This window comes from Cebus imitator, unplaced genomic scaffold (genome assembly GCF_001604975.1).
Source record: "Cebus imitator isolate Cc_AM_T3 unplaced genomic scaffold, Cebus_imitator-1.0 Scaffold88, whole genome shotgun sequence".
In the NCBI taxonomy this organism is placed as follows: Eukaryota; Metazoa; Chordata; class Mammalia; order Primates; family Cebidae; genus Cebus; species Cebus imitator.
This window is the reverse complement of record NW_016107403.1, coordinates 2,043,837-2,060,000: the sequence shown is the minus strand read 5'-3', so window position 1 is coordinate 2,060,000 and position 16,164 is coordinate 2,043,837. Positions and strand designations below refer to the sequence as shown.

At 38.0% G+C, this 16,164-nt stretch overlaps 1 protein-coding gene across 5 annotated transcripts in view; it reads right to left on the bottom strand.

Annotated features, from left to right (window-relative positions):
• Positions 1-16,164, bottom strand: part of TTC27 (tetratricopeptide repeat domain 27) — a 194,433-nt gene that overhangs the window by 71,820 nt on the left and 106,449 nt on the right. The window lies entirely within an intron of this gene.

Genomic DNA, 16,164 nt, shown 5'->3' with positions numbered 1-16,164 from the left:
AAAAAAAAAAAAAAAAAAAAGGTTAGGGCATTTGATTTGATTAATCAAGTATGCTTTAGTCTTCCATTTTATTTTTTCTATTGGCTTTCCGTTACACATCATTTATTATTCTTTAGCAGTTCCTCTGGGTGGGCTTGGGACTATGGTAAAAGTAACACTATGTGACTTTCAAAGCTGGGCAATAACAGGCCAATCAGTCTCTGGGTGGTTCTCTTGGAATCCTTGCTTGGAGTCCTGATCTGCCAGATAAGTTGTCCTGGTAAGGACTACTGCAGTCACCATGATGTGAAGAAGCTCAAGCCTATTCATGTGGAGAAATCCCACTGACAGGCCCTGAGATTAGATGAGGAGAGTTGCCCAGCCAGTCCCCAAGTGTCTGAGTCCCGCCACCATCTGACTGCAACTACATGAGTGATGCCAGACCACTGCTCCTTCAAACCCTTCCTAAATTCCTGTTCTACAGAAACCATGAGAGAGAAACAAATGATTGCTGTTGTTTTAAGCCACTAAGTTCTGAGTAGGTTTGTTACACAGCAATAGAACTGCAAACATTGTTTAAAGAAAGAGGGTAGGAACTGCAACTATTGTTTCAAGAAAGAGGGTAAGTCTAGTACCAGTTACTTAATCCTGGCTAGGAGCTGAAAAGGGCATTGATTACAAAAGAGCAACATCCAAGAATTTCAATGGAGATATTTGGGATGATTTAAATAAAAGAAATTCCCCAAGTCTACTAAGTTTCCTATACCAGCAGAGTATATCTGATAAAACTAGTGATACTTTGCTTAAAGACATCATAATGATTGCACCCTTCCATCCCTCATTGCCCCCAGTCATAAAAATAAACTAACATGCAAGAAGAACAGCAAGATTTTACTAATTTACAGAGGAAAAACCGTTGGACCACATGGTAAAAAAGATTCTAAGCATGCTAGACAAGAGAGAAAAAGGATCATAATTTAAATCAGGCTGAATTAAGATATTCATCAGAAATATTTGAATCATAGTGCTAACTCAAGCAGCTGGGGATGGTTCTAAATTATTTGCTCAACTGCTTGACTAAAATCTGGACCCAAATGTGGCCAAAACTAAACAAAGTTGAGATGCCAGAAATTCCTTTGTGTAATATAGAGGAAGGCATCCAACAACTTAGAACAAAAAGGCTGTTGTTAATTTATCACTTATAACCTGCTCTTCCACCCCTATGTCCCCAACAGGGCCCAGGGGATATTCCTTTTACATTTTAAAGGGGAAAACCAGGATTTTTGAAAAGTGCTATGATAGATGTTCTGTGTAAGCTGGGGAAAAGCTTGGAGGTCCTTTTGTTGAAATGGGCTTCCTGATTTTAATGAGGGTGATTAGAACCCAGAGTGGGAGAGACTTGCTGATGGCACTGAACCTGGAAGCATGATGAACACAGTTATTTGCAATAGGCATGGCCAGAGTGATAATTAGAATGGTTGGACTAGGATGGATCTTAAGTAGTGACTGACTGACCCTGAAACTTCAGTTCCAAAATAGATGGGCAGCTGACGAAGTTCAAACTTGATGTGTATAACATTAAAGAAAAAAATGTCTAGGTTTGGAGACCCAGATGCCTGACCTGAGCCTCCATTCTAAGACATTGTCTCTCACCCAGTTCCTATCTTTGAGTCACTTCAAAGACTCACAGCCTTTTAAATAAAAATAAACAAGAAGCCAATACCATCCAGGAAGGACTCAGAATAACATAACAAATTATGATATATCATAGCTCTTCCCCAGTGTTTTCCAAAGAAGTAAACATAAATATTTGCCAAATAATTGTATCCTGGGGAACTAGAAATACCCCATCTGCTTAGGATTGGCTCTTAATATTAACCCTTTGGGACTCAGAACTTCACTATGATGAGTGGGTGGGTTAATGAAAGTCTGTCCATCTGCTTCTGAATCTACCTGGTGGTAACTTCTCTAGTTCCCTTCTCTTCCCTTCACTGTGAATACACAGTGAATTAGATATATTGAGCAATCAGCAAATCCTCTCGTGAGTGCAACTACAGTATAAAGGGCCAAGCAAAAACCCCTGAAGTGTATGTCCTCTTCTCATTAAAAGAATAACTCAAGGCAACACTGCTTATCTAGTAAACCAGAGGTTAGTGCCACTATCAAAAACGTGTGTGTGCAACTCTCTCTCTCTCTCTCTCTCTCTCTCTCTGTGTGTGTGTGTGTGTGTGTGTGTGTGTGTGTGGTTTAACCTACCCATCTAAACTGAGCAGAACAAAAATGGGTCCTGGAAAATGTCACGGATTATTATAAACTTAATGTAGTGGTGGCTCTAATTACAACTACTGTTCTGGACATGATCTCTTTGCTGGAATAAATCATTACATGGGAAGCAGGGTACTGATACAGCAAATGTGCTTTTCTCTACACAATAACCAGACAACACCAGACACAGCAGCCTTTTACCAGCACAGAGAGAAGCACATGTGTCCTATCTTGCCTTAGAACTACATGAACTTTATAATATGATTTAATCTGCAAGGACCTTGATTGTCTCACCGTCCCATGCATGGCCTTGATGACATTATGCTAACAAAACACAAACTAAGATTTAAAAAAATTCTGTGCCAATGTCAACTGAAAACCAATAGGAAATTATCATATACTTGATATTATTACTTGTTATTAGGAAAATGTTGAATTCATAAAAATTCATTTGATATGTTACCTCTAAGGAACTCATCTACTAAACAAATCAAGGTGTGTAAAGTTAAATGTTTAATTTTATATGTTGTAAGAATGATTTAATAGCTAAACCCCTTTTGAAGAAACTTTTAAAAAGTTTCCCCATGTCAGAAACTCTTTCTTTAACTATGTAACACAATCTATTGAATAATCTATACCTGCTAGTATGTTGCTGCTTTCCAAATAAGTAAATTCCCAAGTTAAGCAACTAAACCCTTGCATAGTCATATGTGCTGGATTATGCTAGTCAACTTGCTTAAACTGGAAACTATGTTTCCTAAAATCCCTTTTCCTTCTGATTTCATGTTAGAGTTCATCATAGGAGAACCTATTAAGGATTTGAAAGGCAGAAGGGAAGCAATAGCCTTTACTCTTGGAAAGTTGTCATGGTCTAATATGGTAACAAACAAGATATAGAGATGCTCTGCAGATCCCAGATCCCATGTTCTGTGTGTCTACCTTTTTTTCCAACTTCTGGCCCTGCAGACCTACAGCAAGCCCAGGCTCCCATGAGACATTTGCTGTGTGAACTCACAGGGTTAGTAGCTATACAAATATAATGGCTTTCCACAGACGCCTCCACAACCCCCTCGCCCTTCATGGTCCCATTTCAATGGCTGAAAGTATTTGGCTTCTTGGATTTCTCTGTAAGTTCTGACTTATCCACTTGTATCAATGTTGCCCTGATCTTCTGACTCCCCCTTCCATGCCTTCATTTCCCCAGCTCTTCTCACATTTGTGTTAAGATTCAACTCCTTTAGTAAATCCCTTATTCCCAAAAATACTCAAAGTGGCTCCGCTTTCATAAAACAGGTCTAAGTGACAAAATCTTTTTTTTTTCATTTCTACCTTTTAAACTTCTTATGTATCCTTCCATTTGGTAGTAATATATAGGTTAGTTTTTATCCGGTTCATTGTTAAATGGATGATCTCATGCAATCTGTACAATAATTCCAAGTAGTATATATATTAACATGCACATTTTTGAGAAAAGGAAATAAAAGCTTAGATTTGTTGGTCAACTGGTCACCCACAACCCAAAAAACACTAAGTGAAAAAGCAGGAACTTGATTCTAGGTTCAACATTATTCAACAGGCGACAGTAGCAAACATAATGGTATAAGGACATCTGAAAATTCCCTCTACTATAAAATAATCAGAAAACTGGCCAAAAGTGTCAGAATCAACTTTTTCAGAATGCTGAGAATTACCAAAGACTTGCAATAATACAGGGAGCATTTATTCAAGAGAAACAGCTAAATTTTGGTAAGAAGAGCAAGCTTCGTGGCATTTTAACTTGTACCACTCCAATCCCCTGTTCTCCAGTTCTGTAGTAGCTTTGAAAACCAAGAGCCTGCAATAATCATGAAAACTAGTTGCCTGGCAGCCGCCAGAGGGAGCAGAATGGGTCTGAAACACCTTTAAAGATGCATTCCCAGAAAACTATCATCATATGCCCTGTCTAGTGGTTCCCGGGAAAAACTCACTTGCAAAGCTATCTTTATTTGACCTAATTCTAAGCTTGTCCAGTGAAAAGCCTTTAAAAAAACAATTAGAAATGACTAATTAATTTTAGAGCTGCCCGAGGTGGTAAATAACAGTTGGGGCAAACAAATGCAAAGAAACAAGAAAATATGTTTATACAGGGAAAAAGCAATCAACAGAAACTATCCCTAAAGATGCCCAGATATTAGACTTACTAGACAAAGACTTAAAATCAACTATTTTAAGTAATCCCCAGTACAAGCATTAAGAATATAACTTGGGTTGGACGCAGTGGCTCACACCTGTAATCCCAGCACTTTGGGTGGCTGAGGTGGGCAGATCACCTGAGGTCAGGAGTTTGAGACCCACCTGGCCAACAGGGTGAAACTTCATCTGTACTAAAAATACAAAAATTAGCTCAGCATGGTGGTGTGCACCTATAATCCCAGCTACCCAGAAGACTGAGGTAAGAGAATTGCTGGAAACCCAGGAGGCAGAGGCTGCAGTGAGCCGAGATCGCATGACTACACTCCAGCCTGGGCAACAGAGCAAGCCTCCAACTCGAAAGTAAAAGAATTGTTAGAACAAAGGGATATTTTTATGATAAAATGTTCACTCCATCAAGAATGATATAACAATCACAAACATGTGCAGCTAAAAGAACTCCAAATTAGATGAAGCAAAAACTGAAAGAACTAAAGAGAAAAACAGATAATTCAACAATAATATTTGGAGATGTTAATACCTAACTTTTAAAAATGGACAGAATAACTACATAAAAGATGTAAGTAGGAGATTTGAATAATGCTATAAACCAAGTAGATCTAACAGACATTTAAAGAAAACTCCAGCCAAGAGCAGAATGACAGGCCACAAAACAAGTCTCAACAAATATGAAAGACTGAAGTCAGATAAAGTACATTTTCCAACTGCAATTGGATAAAATTCAAAATCAATAACAAAGGGAATTTTGTGGAAATTAAACAATACCCTTAAATAATCAATGAAATGAAGAAATTACAATAAAATTAAAAACACTTTGAGATCAATAAAAACAAAATCAAAATATGCTGAAACTTATGGAATGTAGCAAAATCCTGATTCAATGGAAATTTATACCTATAAATACTCATATTGAAAAAGAAGATCTCAAATCAATAATCTAACCTTCCAACAGAAGTAACTAGAAAAAGAACAGCAAACTAAATCCAAAGCAAGGAGAAGAAAGGAAATAAAATTACCGTATAAATTTAAAAAAAGAAGATCGAGGCCAGGCGTGGTGGCTCATGCCTGTAATCCTAGCACTTTGGGAGGCCAAGATAGGTGGATCGCTGATGTCTGGAGTTCAAGACCAGCCTGGCCAACATGGCAAAACCCCCATCTTACTAAAAATACAAATAAATAAATAAATAGGATCGAAAAATAATAGAGAAAATCAACAAACCAAAAGTTAAATCTTTAGAATCAAAGTACTAAAATTAGAAAGAAGAGACATTACTACCAATCTTACAGAAATAAAAAGGATTACAGGGAAATACTATACTCCCTAGGAAACCTACAATGAAAATAGGATCCAAAGCTCAGACATGAAATCATACTCTCAAAGAATCTGCTTGGTTAAAAACACCATTCTATAAATATTTATTCTACTTCAAACTGTACTATCTTATAGATTGTGACGATTTACCAGAGTCCAATACCTGGTATTTTGCAACCATTGTAAAGAAGACAAAATAAATATTAACAGTTCCCAACTTAAGATGGTCTGACATACAATTTTTTTGATTTACAATGGTACAAAAGCAATGCACATTCAGCAGAAACCGTATGCCAAGTACCCATATAATCATTCTGCTTTTCACTTTAATCTGCACAAGATACACAACACTTTACTACAAAATAGGTTTTGTATTACATTACTCTGCTCAACTTTAAGCTAATGTGTTTTGAGCACATTTAAGGTAGGTTAGACTAAACTATGATGTTCAGTAAATCAGGCATATTAAATGCAGTTTAGATTTACAATTATTTTCAACTCACGATGGGTTTGGTGGGAGGTAACCCCATTTTAAGTCAAGAAGCATTTGTATATAAATGAAAAATTAAATCATAATCAGGACAATCTTCACATTTGGAAATGCTAGGGTACTCAAGATTTCATATATTTTCACCACCAATTCCCACCTACCACAGCTCTTTTAAGAATGAGGAACATAGTGGATGGTGTGTAACTTGTTGCTACCCAACAATATCAGTTCTTTCTGGACATCATATTCACTGCAAGCTGGGTCTGAACGGCTAGAGGGTATAACTTTCCAGAGAAGGTGAGAAACACTAGAGCAGTCACCCTGCTTGGTCTGAACTGACCTCTTTCCTCAAATTCTATCCCACATTTTTGCATTAGATAAGTTAATTCTTTCTCCTTGAGATCTTATACCTCTTCTTTCTGCCAACAAAATTATCTTTCCCGAGGGCAATGCTTGCAGTATTTCCTTTCTTCAGCTAGTCATATTGCATTCCTCAGTCTTCTTCACTCTTTCCAAAATGTTTTCTCTGTCTTCCTCCACTTATCCACTCAATTTACATAATTTATTACCAAATAATAATGAACTACAAAAGATGTGCCCAGCGAACATAAATAAAGGACCAGGGTCTACGTAACATCACTTGTGCAACATCAAAATGTGAATGGTCAGATATCTTCACAGAATGCAAAAGCTTTAGAATTTCTGGCTATGGGTTACTATTTTCCTGTGGGAATATATAGATGTGCGTTCTTATAGGTTGTAAGAAACTTTCCATCTAAATGTCTATTAAAAAGGATAAAAATACATTCTCCAAACAACAAAAACATATTTAAATGGGCAACTGGTTGCAATGAACCTGTAGAGCTTGTAAGAATCTTGTCAGATGCAAACCCCAAAGACCATTACCCTGCCCTACAAACATACAAATCTGTTTCAACAATCTATTTTATTTTGTAATTCCCCACAACTAATTGTTAATTTTCATACAATTTTTTGGCAGTGACTATGCACAAGTAGTAAATCTCAGCATAAAACTAAGTCAGCCAAGACTCAAGCAGAACCTATAATTACAGCCAGAATAAACCACTGTTTACTTGACCAGGGAAACCTGCACTGTTTAGAGCAAGGGTCATACCCTCAAATACCCAGAGATTCTTGCCAATTCTTGAGAATAAGTATAGTCGGCTGGTAGGTGAGCATCCAAAGGAAAGAGCCACTGCTCAACTCCAGCCAGTTAGGACACCAATGTGGGACCCTGGCTGCCCAGTGTTTCTACATCTTTCAATTCCTTAAGAGAGGCCAAGAAATCTAGACTTTTTAAGATGAAATATCCTAAAAATATTTACTTTTTTTTTCTTTTATCAAAACACTGTGTAAGGCAAACAAACTGCCTCTCCGGCCTATATTCACCCATGAGCTGCCAGCTTGCAACTTCAGACTTAGGTCATTAAACTCCCACCCCACAGTGGACATCACAGTTGCTTTTTTTTCCTGCTCAGCATCCGTTTCCTGATCTTCTGATAATTGAACTCCTCTTCCCTGGTGAAAACCCACTTTATGTATGGTCCACGTAGTTCCTATCAGATGAGAGAGCAGAAGGCACATAACTCAAGCCCTTCAGTCTTCCACTGAATCTTTCTGTTAGAGATGTGGAATTGACTATATTTTTCCACTAAGATTACTAAACTTGGGCTTCCTGTGGCCACCATGTCTGCCTCATGGAGAGAGCCACAAAGTCCTGATGATATCATCTGAGCCCCTGCATGAGCTCTCATGCAAGGTCTACTAGAATTTTCAGTTGCATGAACCAATAAAATTTCCTTTTTTACCTAAGCTACTTTGTGTTAATTATTTTACAACCAAAAGAGTTTTAACACAGCCCTAAAAAACTGTGTTGCATATTATATAGACTTCCAACTACAAGAAGATCTGTGAGATGTATGTGCTTTTTTTTCTGTTTTTGAGACAGAGTCTTACTCTGTCACCTAGGCTGGCAGGCTGGAATGCATTGGTGTGATCTCAGCTCACTGCAACCTCCACCTCCCAGGTTCAAACAATTCTTCTGCCTCAGCATTCTGAGTAGCTGGGATTACAGGCACCCACCACAATGCCAGGCTAATTTTTGTATTTTTAGTAGAGATGGGGTTTCACCATGTTAGTCAGGATGGTCTCGAACTCTTAGCACCGTGTGGATTACAGGCAGGAGCCACCACATCTGGCTATGGATATATGTGTTTTTAATCAGATAGTTCAAACTTCAAATCTACTTACAAAATGTATGACTATGAACAAATTAAACTAACATTTTGAGAGAATGTTCTTCATTTTTGGCTTACCTACCTCAGAGAGGTTGAAAGAAGCAGATATAAAATGTGCATAGCATTTTCCCAGGCACACAGTAAGCCCTAAACTGCTTGTCTTCTTCCTCAACTCCCTCTATTAGAAAACCAGACTGGAAAGCAAGACATTTGAGGTTGGCCTACCTCTTGGAAGAGGGGACTTGAAAGAGCTTCTAGGAATATTAATATTTTCCATAAATAATCACACTGGTCAACTGTATAGTTTCTCTAAAAACAGAAAAATTGCTATTTTCAACTGTTAAGTAGACGATTACAGAGCTTAGCCAAGAAGAACCAAGAAAGTGAGGTCAAAGAGAAAAAAATTACTGATAGTAGAAGATCGAAACTAATTTTTTTCACATAAAGCTAATGTCAACCAAACATCAGGTTTATATAAAAGTGTGGAAAACCACAGGAGTCCTAGAAGTCTCAGATAGGAATCTATGCACGATATAAACCAAGGGGACAATTGTTTCAGAACAGAACAGCAGAGAAGAAATATGTAACTGTAAATATGAGAGCCACACCGAATTTGAAATCTGTACATACTTTTATCTTAGCACTGTCATACTAAAATATTTGCTCATGTGTATCTATCGTATTGGACGATAACCGTGTTGGGAGGAAGCTTTTCTATTAGTCATCTTTGGATTGTCCTTAGCCAGCAAATGGTAGGTATAGTAGGTAGTCTATAAACATTGGATGAACTCAACTGGGACTAATACTAAAGTCACAAAGGGCTAATGGTATTTTCTAAGGTCTTTTAAATTCTAAACAGAAACATAAAAGATCTCTCCCATTTGAGAATAAGGGGAGAACTCCTTTAGGTAACACACTCTAGCTGAAATAAATATTGAATATCATTGTATAACTAAATTAGGACAGACCTAACAAAAATTTATCCTAGCGAATAGAGAGGTCACATAGCAGAATCTAAATTTCACATGCCCTTCTAATGATAACTAGGAAACAACCCTTCTTAGGACTATAAACACTGAGGAGCAAAACTGATGGCCTGAAAGGGGATTTTGGCTATTTGAGGTATTCCCCATTCTGGTGTGTTTTCTTTTTTTTTTTTTTTTTTTTTTTTTTTTTTTTTTTTTTTTTTTTTTTTTTTTTTTTTGGTGGTGTATTTTTTGATCGAATGACCCAGTGTTGAAAAGTAACTGAGAATTTCAGATATGTGCAAGCAAAGGAACTAATATATTGAAAACATGCTATATTGGGGCTCATTTATATTTATGATGATATGGTTTTTCTGCAAGTTGTTATATGGGAAATTTGAGATTTGAGGGAGGGAAGATCCTACCCTAAGCACTACTAGGATTCTAGGAAGTACCCTGTCAGGAGTGAAGCCTTGGGTCTGGGGTAAAGAATATGGGTGAAAAATTAAGTTGAGCCTCCAGTGAAAATGTAGACAAAATATTTCAGGAAAGTTATTCATACTTGAGTGAGAAGTAATTATCAAAACAAACTACCCTTTTTGCTGTGAACTGTGTGTTAATTTTGTGAATTAGCAGAAAGATTAAAATTCTAATGTGTGTTAAGAGTGGTTCTTATCAGACCTCGCATCTGGTCAGTATATTAGGAAGGGAAATTGGCAGACCAATAACTATAGGAAGCCCTTCACATAAAAAATGAAGGGGAAAAAATAAGCGTAGACTAGAGATGATACCAAGTATGCAGAGTAACTTTGAGGACTACCCGAAGAACAAAACTAGGCTTAATAAATAAATACAAGTTTGCTCCAAGGGAATGGAGAAAAGGCAGGCTAAGAATTTAAGGTTCCCTGATTAGCCAGATTTGGCCTACTGACAATACCTCTAGGATTTTTTTTTTTAAGTGTGCACACACACACATGGAACTCACAAAACACTGGCCATAGTCTAATTTTAGCCTTCTACCTTGAAGCAGGGAACAAAAATGGATTCTGACTTTACTGTAGAGGCTGGTTCTCAAATACAGGGAGACTGACCACTGAAAGGTGCTCTGTGTCCTCAATACAGTACATAAAGATGACAGGGCACAGCTGACAGAACTCCAAAGCATGTTTCACTCTCACCAAGAACAACCCTTTTAGCAGAATGGCAATTTGCTCCTAGTCTAAATTCTTATTCTATGAGCAGCAACTGAGAGATGAAAAATGCAAAACGCTATGCCCCACCCGTCAGACACTCCCAGCTAGACTTCTGTGTGGTGGTGCCTACTCCAACTTACTCTCATGGAGCCAAATGTTCACTACTTGCTTTTTACAGTTATATGTGGGACAACACCATGCTCTGGCTTGATTTTTTTAAGGTTACTTGCCAATGTAAATACTCCAGGTCCAAGATAAAACAGAATAATTAAAAACAGGCCTTGTTAACCAATTAGTTGATTATCTCTTATTTGCATTACCAATTTATAGAGTATTTTCAATTATTTTGCCTATTTTTCTCAATCAAGTGAGCACAACAGGTTTTAATTTACAAAGCTAATATCCAATTTTTAAGGGATTAACAATAACCATTATGGGAGGCAGGTGTGGAGAATGGGGTGCTGGCTGTGAAGGAAAGAAAGGTCTGAGCTCATATTCCAAAACCGCCACTTAGTAATGCTAATCAGTAAAGTGACAAAAACAATCCACATTTTGTGGGTGGTTATGAATAGTATATGACAATTATAAAATAAATAATGCAGTACATATGAGGCACTCAAAAAACAGCATTACATCATAATATGCTCACACTGTCTTTAGCATTTACTGAGCAAGAATCAAAATTCTTGAAGGTTTGCTCCTACTACTTCCAAAGTTAAAAAGCTCAAATAGGAACAGGGGATCTCATAATTTGTTTCTGGAGAGAGAAGAGTAAGGCAGCCATTGGAGGAGTATCTTCTGCCACATGGAGTCATCCACAAGGAGTGTCTTACATGGAGATTTGCCTCAATGAGATAATTATTCAGTGATCACTTACGAGTTACTCATCCAGCAAATATGACTGATTTCTTGCTATGTGCCAGAACTGTGCTAGGTTCCGGGGGCAACAGCTGTTAATAATATATAAACAGGTCTGGTTCTTAAGCAGCTTACATTTAGTAGATCAGATGAGCCAGCAAATGGGGCACCGGAGTAGTCTGGCTGCTATAGGAGTACACAGGTGGACAGCACCACCAAATGGGGGAGGAAAGTATCTGGGAAGGCTCTCTGTAGAAACCAGCCTCCTAAAGAATAAGTAGCAGTTAGCTAAAGGAAGACAAATATTCTAGACAGACAATTACAAAGGTCTCAGGTAAGACAGAGCTGCAAAATAAAGAACTTACAAGTAGTTTAATTCAAATTATTAAAGTTCTGCTGGAACTTCAGGTGCAACCTGGATGACAGAGTAGGTATGAAGGGGGGGTAAAAGAAAAAGGAGAAAATGCAATTGGCAATGGAAACAGGAGCCAGACAATAAAGTGAGGCCAGGTGTGGTGTCTCACGCCTGTAGTCCTAGCACATTGGGAGGCTGAGGTGGGCAGATCACCTGAGGTCAGGAGTTCGAGACCAGACTAGCCAACATAGTGAACGCTTACCTTTACTAAAAATACAAAAGTTAGCCAGGCATGGTGCTGCGCACCTATAATCCTAGCTACTCAGGAGGCTGAGGCAAGAGAATCACTTGAACCCAGGAGGTGGAGACTGCAGTGACCTAAGATCGTGCCGCTGCACAACAGCCTGGACAAGAGCGAAACTCCATTGATAGACAGACAGATAGACTGACAGACAGACAGATGGACAGATAGATCTGTAAGCCACTCATTCTACACAACTCAGACTTAAACTGGAAACAGAGAGAAGTTACTGAGAATGACACAGCAGATTTGACTTTAGGTAAACTATTCTGGCTGTAGTATGGGGAAAGAACTTGTGGGAAAATCTTTTAAACTGTATAAAGAATCTGTATGTCAGAAAAAAAAGGCCCCAGAACAAGAAATCCAAACCAACTGCTAAAAAAGTCTCAGCTGTTTTAGAAAAGTCTCAGCTATTTTAGAAATTTAGAATACAACATTAACTTGCAATTTAAAGGAAAACTTTTTAAGACTCCATGATTACAATGATCTGCAAATGTAGCATAATAAAAGATACAACCAGGTAATTTCAAGGAAGCCTTGCTTCCTAGAAACAGAGACAGCAAGAGAGGTCCCAACCCTTATCTATCCCCACCCCCTCACCCTCCACCTTCACCCCACCCCACCCCACAGGCAGCTTATGCCAGCTCAGTCTTTGTCTCTCATTAGGAATCAAATTTGCTCAACAAAATAAGAATACATCCATCCATCAGCTAGTGGAAATTGCTTTATATTAAGTGGGTCAGATAACGTTTAAAAACTAAATGAGATGAGAACCAGTCCTGATCCCAAGGTCAAGCAAAACTAATCTTAGCTATTTTGCCTATGGTCATTAAATAACAAGAATGTAGGCAGGTAGTTTCCAAGCTAGGATTTCTGAGACCCTACCACAGCAGGGTGTAAACATGAGCACCAGAACACAATAATTAGAATTAAACATTTCTCCAAATTTGCCTTTTAAAAATAAATTATGCCAATTAAGCAGAAAATGCAAGGATTAAAATTTCACAGACTTCTAGTTAAATCAAAATGTGGTGACAACTACTGGCAAATGACCAAATACCAAAAGAATCTTGGCTGTTTTAGAAATAAGACATTTGCTTCTAACTTGCAGCAAAACTTTTTAGGGTCTATGGTTTAAAAAAAATCTGCAAATGTAGCATAAGAAAAACAGGTAAAGGAGGTGGTGTTTTTTTTTGGAGACAGAGTCTTGCCCTGTAGCCAGGCGCCAGGCTGGAGTGCAGTGGAGCGATCTTGGCTCACTGCAACAAAGGAGGTCTTTTATGGGTTACATGAAATACATAAAATCAACTTTTAAAATCAATATTTTGGGGGGTGTTTGGCTAAAACTCACAAAAAACTTAAAACAAAGTAAATGACTACACATTTCTAAAATTTTAAATATGCACATTTTCTACAGGATTTAGAAACAGGCATTTGTGATTATTACAGATAATTTCTTACAAGGTCATGTGCACATTTTAAAAAATAATCATCATCACAACTACTTAAGTGTACATAGTCAAATCCCTTCGCTGAAGGGGATAGATTCATTATGCTTTTTCTCCTGCAATTAAGGAAAGTCTCATCTTTCAATACTTTCTAAAAATAACATTCTAAAATATGTTTTGAGTATTTGTGATTTATCAACTTGCTTATTTCAAAAGTTACTATTTCAAAACTACCTCTTTTTTCTGTTTTGTTTTGTTTTTTGTTTTGGGGACAAAGTCTTGCTATTTTCCCCCAGGCTGGAGTGCAATGGCAAGATCTCGGCTCTCTGCAACCTCTGCCTCCCCAGTTCAAGCGATTCTCCTGCCTCAGCCTCCCAAGTAGCTGGGATTACAGGCACCTGCCACCATATTCGGCTAATTTTTGTATTTTTAGTAGAGATGGGGTTTCACCATGTTGGCCAGGCTGGTCTCGAACTCCTGACCTCAGGTGATCTGCCCACCTTGGACTCCCAAAGTGCTGGGATTACAGGCGTGAGCCACTGCACCCGGCAAACACTACCATACTTTTATGTACAGTTATTACTTATTTCTTGGTCAATGTAAAAATACTAGCACAGTAAAGAATGATGCAGTGGGAACTACATCAGAATAGAAGTCAAGATATTCATTCATCCATTCATTCCTTTGTTAAACATCTGAGTACTACTTTAGTGTCAGACAATTGGCACTAAAAAGAGATTTAAGTCTCTGAAGACATATAATACTATATATTTCATCAAATTTGAGATGCTGTCAGTGGTAAGACAAACTCTGTTAAAGAAAGAAAAAATGCTTTTAATTATAGCCTAATGCCTCTTGTTTACTTTGATATTTTTCAATCTATTCAGAAAAAATGTGGCAATTCTTCCTGGCTTCAACATATTGCTTGACATTTTAAATGACAGGCTTTCTTTATACATCTCAGTACAAAAGAAAGTTTCATCTACTTTTGGGTATCTTTCTTTCTTGGCTCCCATAAAGCACTTGGTTGCTGCTTTTAAAGAAAAGGAAATGGAATTGTGATAATTTATCCAAGGGCAAATGTTTATTTCAGTAATACCAAATTTTCATTTCTCTACTTTGGTCCTCTCTTTTTCTTTGTATTCAATAACTTTTTGTTTCAGTGTCAAATCATAATGAAATCCTTTTGAAGATATTTTAAATGGCAATTAAACACAAAATATGTAGTGTTAACACTGTCCACAACTCAACTGAAATGGTGACCTAAATATAGCTGTAAGTAACTTTCACGTGCACAGGTATTGACAACCTGACGGGATAGCCCCACCTGACTTAGAGCAAATGGAAGATGCCATCTATTGTTAAATAGATTCCAATCTTGGAGATATTAAAATATGAAGAAAAAACATCTCATAGAATCACAGCAAGTAATGGCGGCAAACACTCATGTCACATTATGAAGTAAGCACCACTGCAGATACTTTACATATCTTTATCTTACAAAAACCTGTAACGCAAATAGATTAAGTGCCTCTAGATGAGGAAACTAAGACAAGGAAGATTAAAGCAACTTGCCCAATATCACAAAGCTAGCATGGGGCAAGGCTGGCATTTGAATACAGGCAGCCAGGGACCAGAGGCTATGCTTTTAGCCACCATGCCATACTGCCTCCCAAATAAATAGTCAATTACCAGCTTGTGATCTGAAGCAAGTCGTAAGGGAAACCTTACCTTATTTACAAGAGGAGGGAGCTAGAATGGAGGTTTATGGGGTTCTTTCCCAGAATCAAAATATTTTAATTCTATAATCTTTTTTGTCATCCAAGCTGCAGTGCAGTGGCGTGATCATAACTCACTGCAGCCTTAACTTCGCAGGCTCAAGTGATAATCCTGCTTCAGTCTCCCAAGTAGCTGGGACTACAGGTATGCACCACCACACTCAGCTAATTTTTTTTTTTTTTAATTTTGCTTTTTTGTAGAGATGGGGTCTCACTTGGTTGCCCAGTCTGATCTTGAACTCCTGGGCTCAAGCGATCCTCCAACCTCAACTTCTCAAGGTGTTAGGATTACAAGTGAGCCCCCATGCCCCGTCTATAATCTTCCACATTAAAAATTTGCTCTTATTCTGGTTTCTCCTTAAGTCACTATAATTCAAAGACCTTCACTGCCATTAATTGATTAGTGAAAGAAAAGTAACTTTCGCTATTAATCTAAAATAGACATACTTAGGAAAGTATTTAAGAAAAACACATGCAGCTGGGTGTGATGGCTCACGCCTGTAATCCCAGCACTTTGGGAAGCCGAGGTGGGCAGATCATGAGGTCAGGAGTTCAAGACCAGCCTGGCCAACATGGTGAAATCCTGTCTGTACTAAAAATACAAATACTAGTTGGGTGTAGTGGTGGGTGCCTGTAATCCCAGCTACTCAGGAGGCTGAGGCAGGAGAACTGCTTGAACCTGGGAGGCGGAGGTTGCAGTGAACCAAGATCACACCACTGCACTCCAGCCTGGGCAACAGAGCTAGACCCCATGTCACCAAAAAAAAAAAAA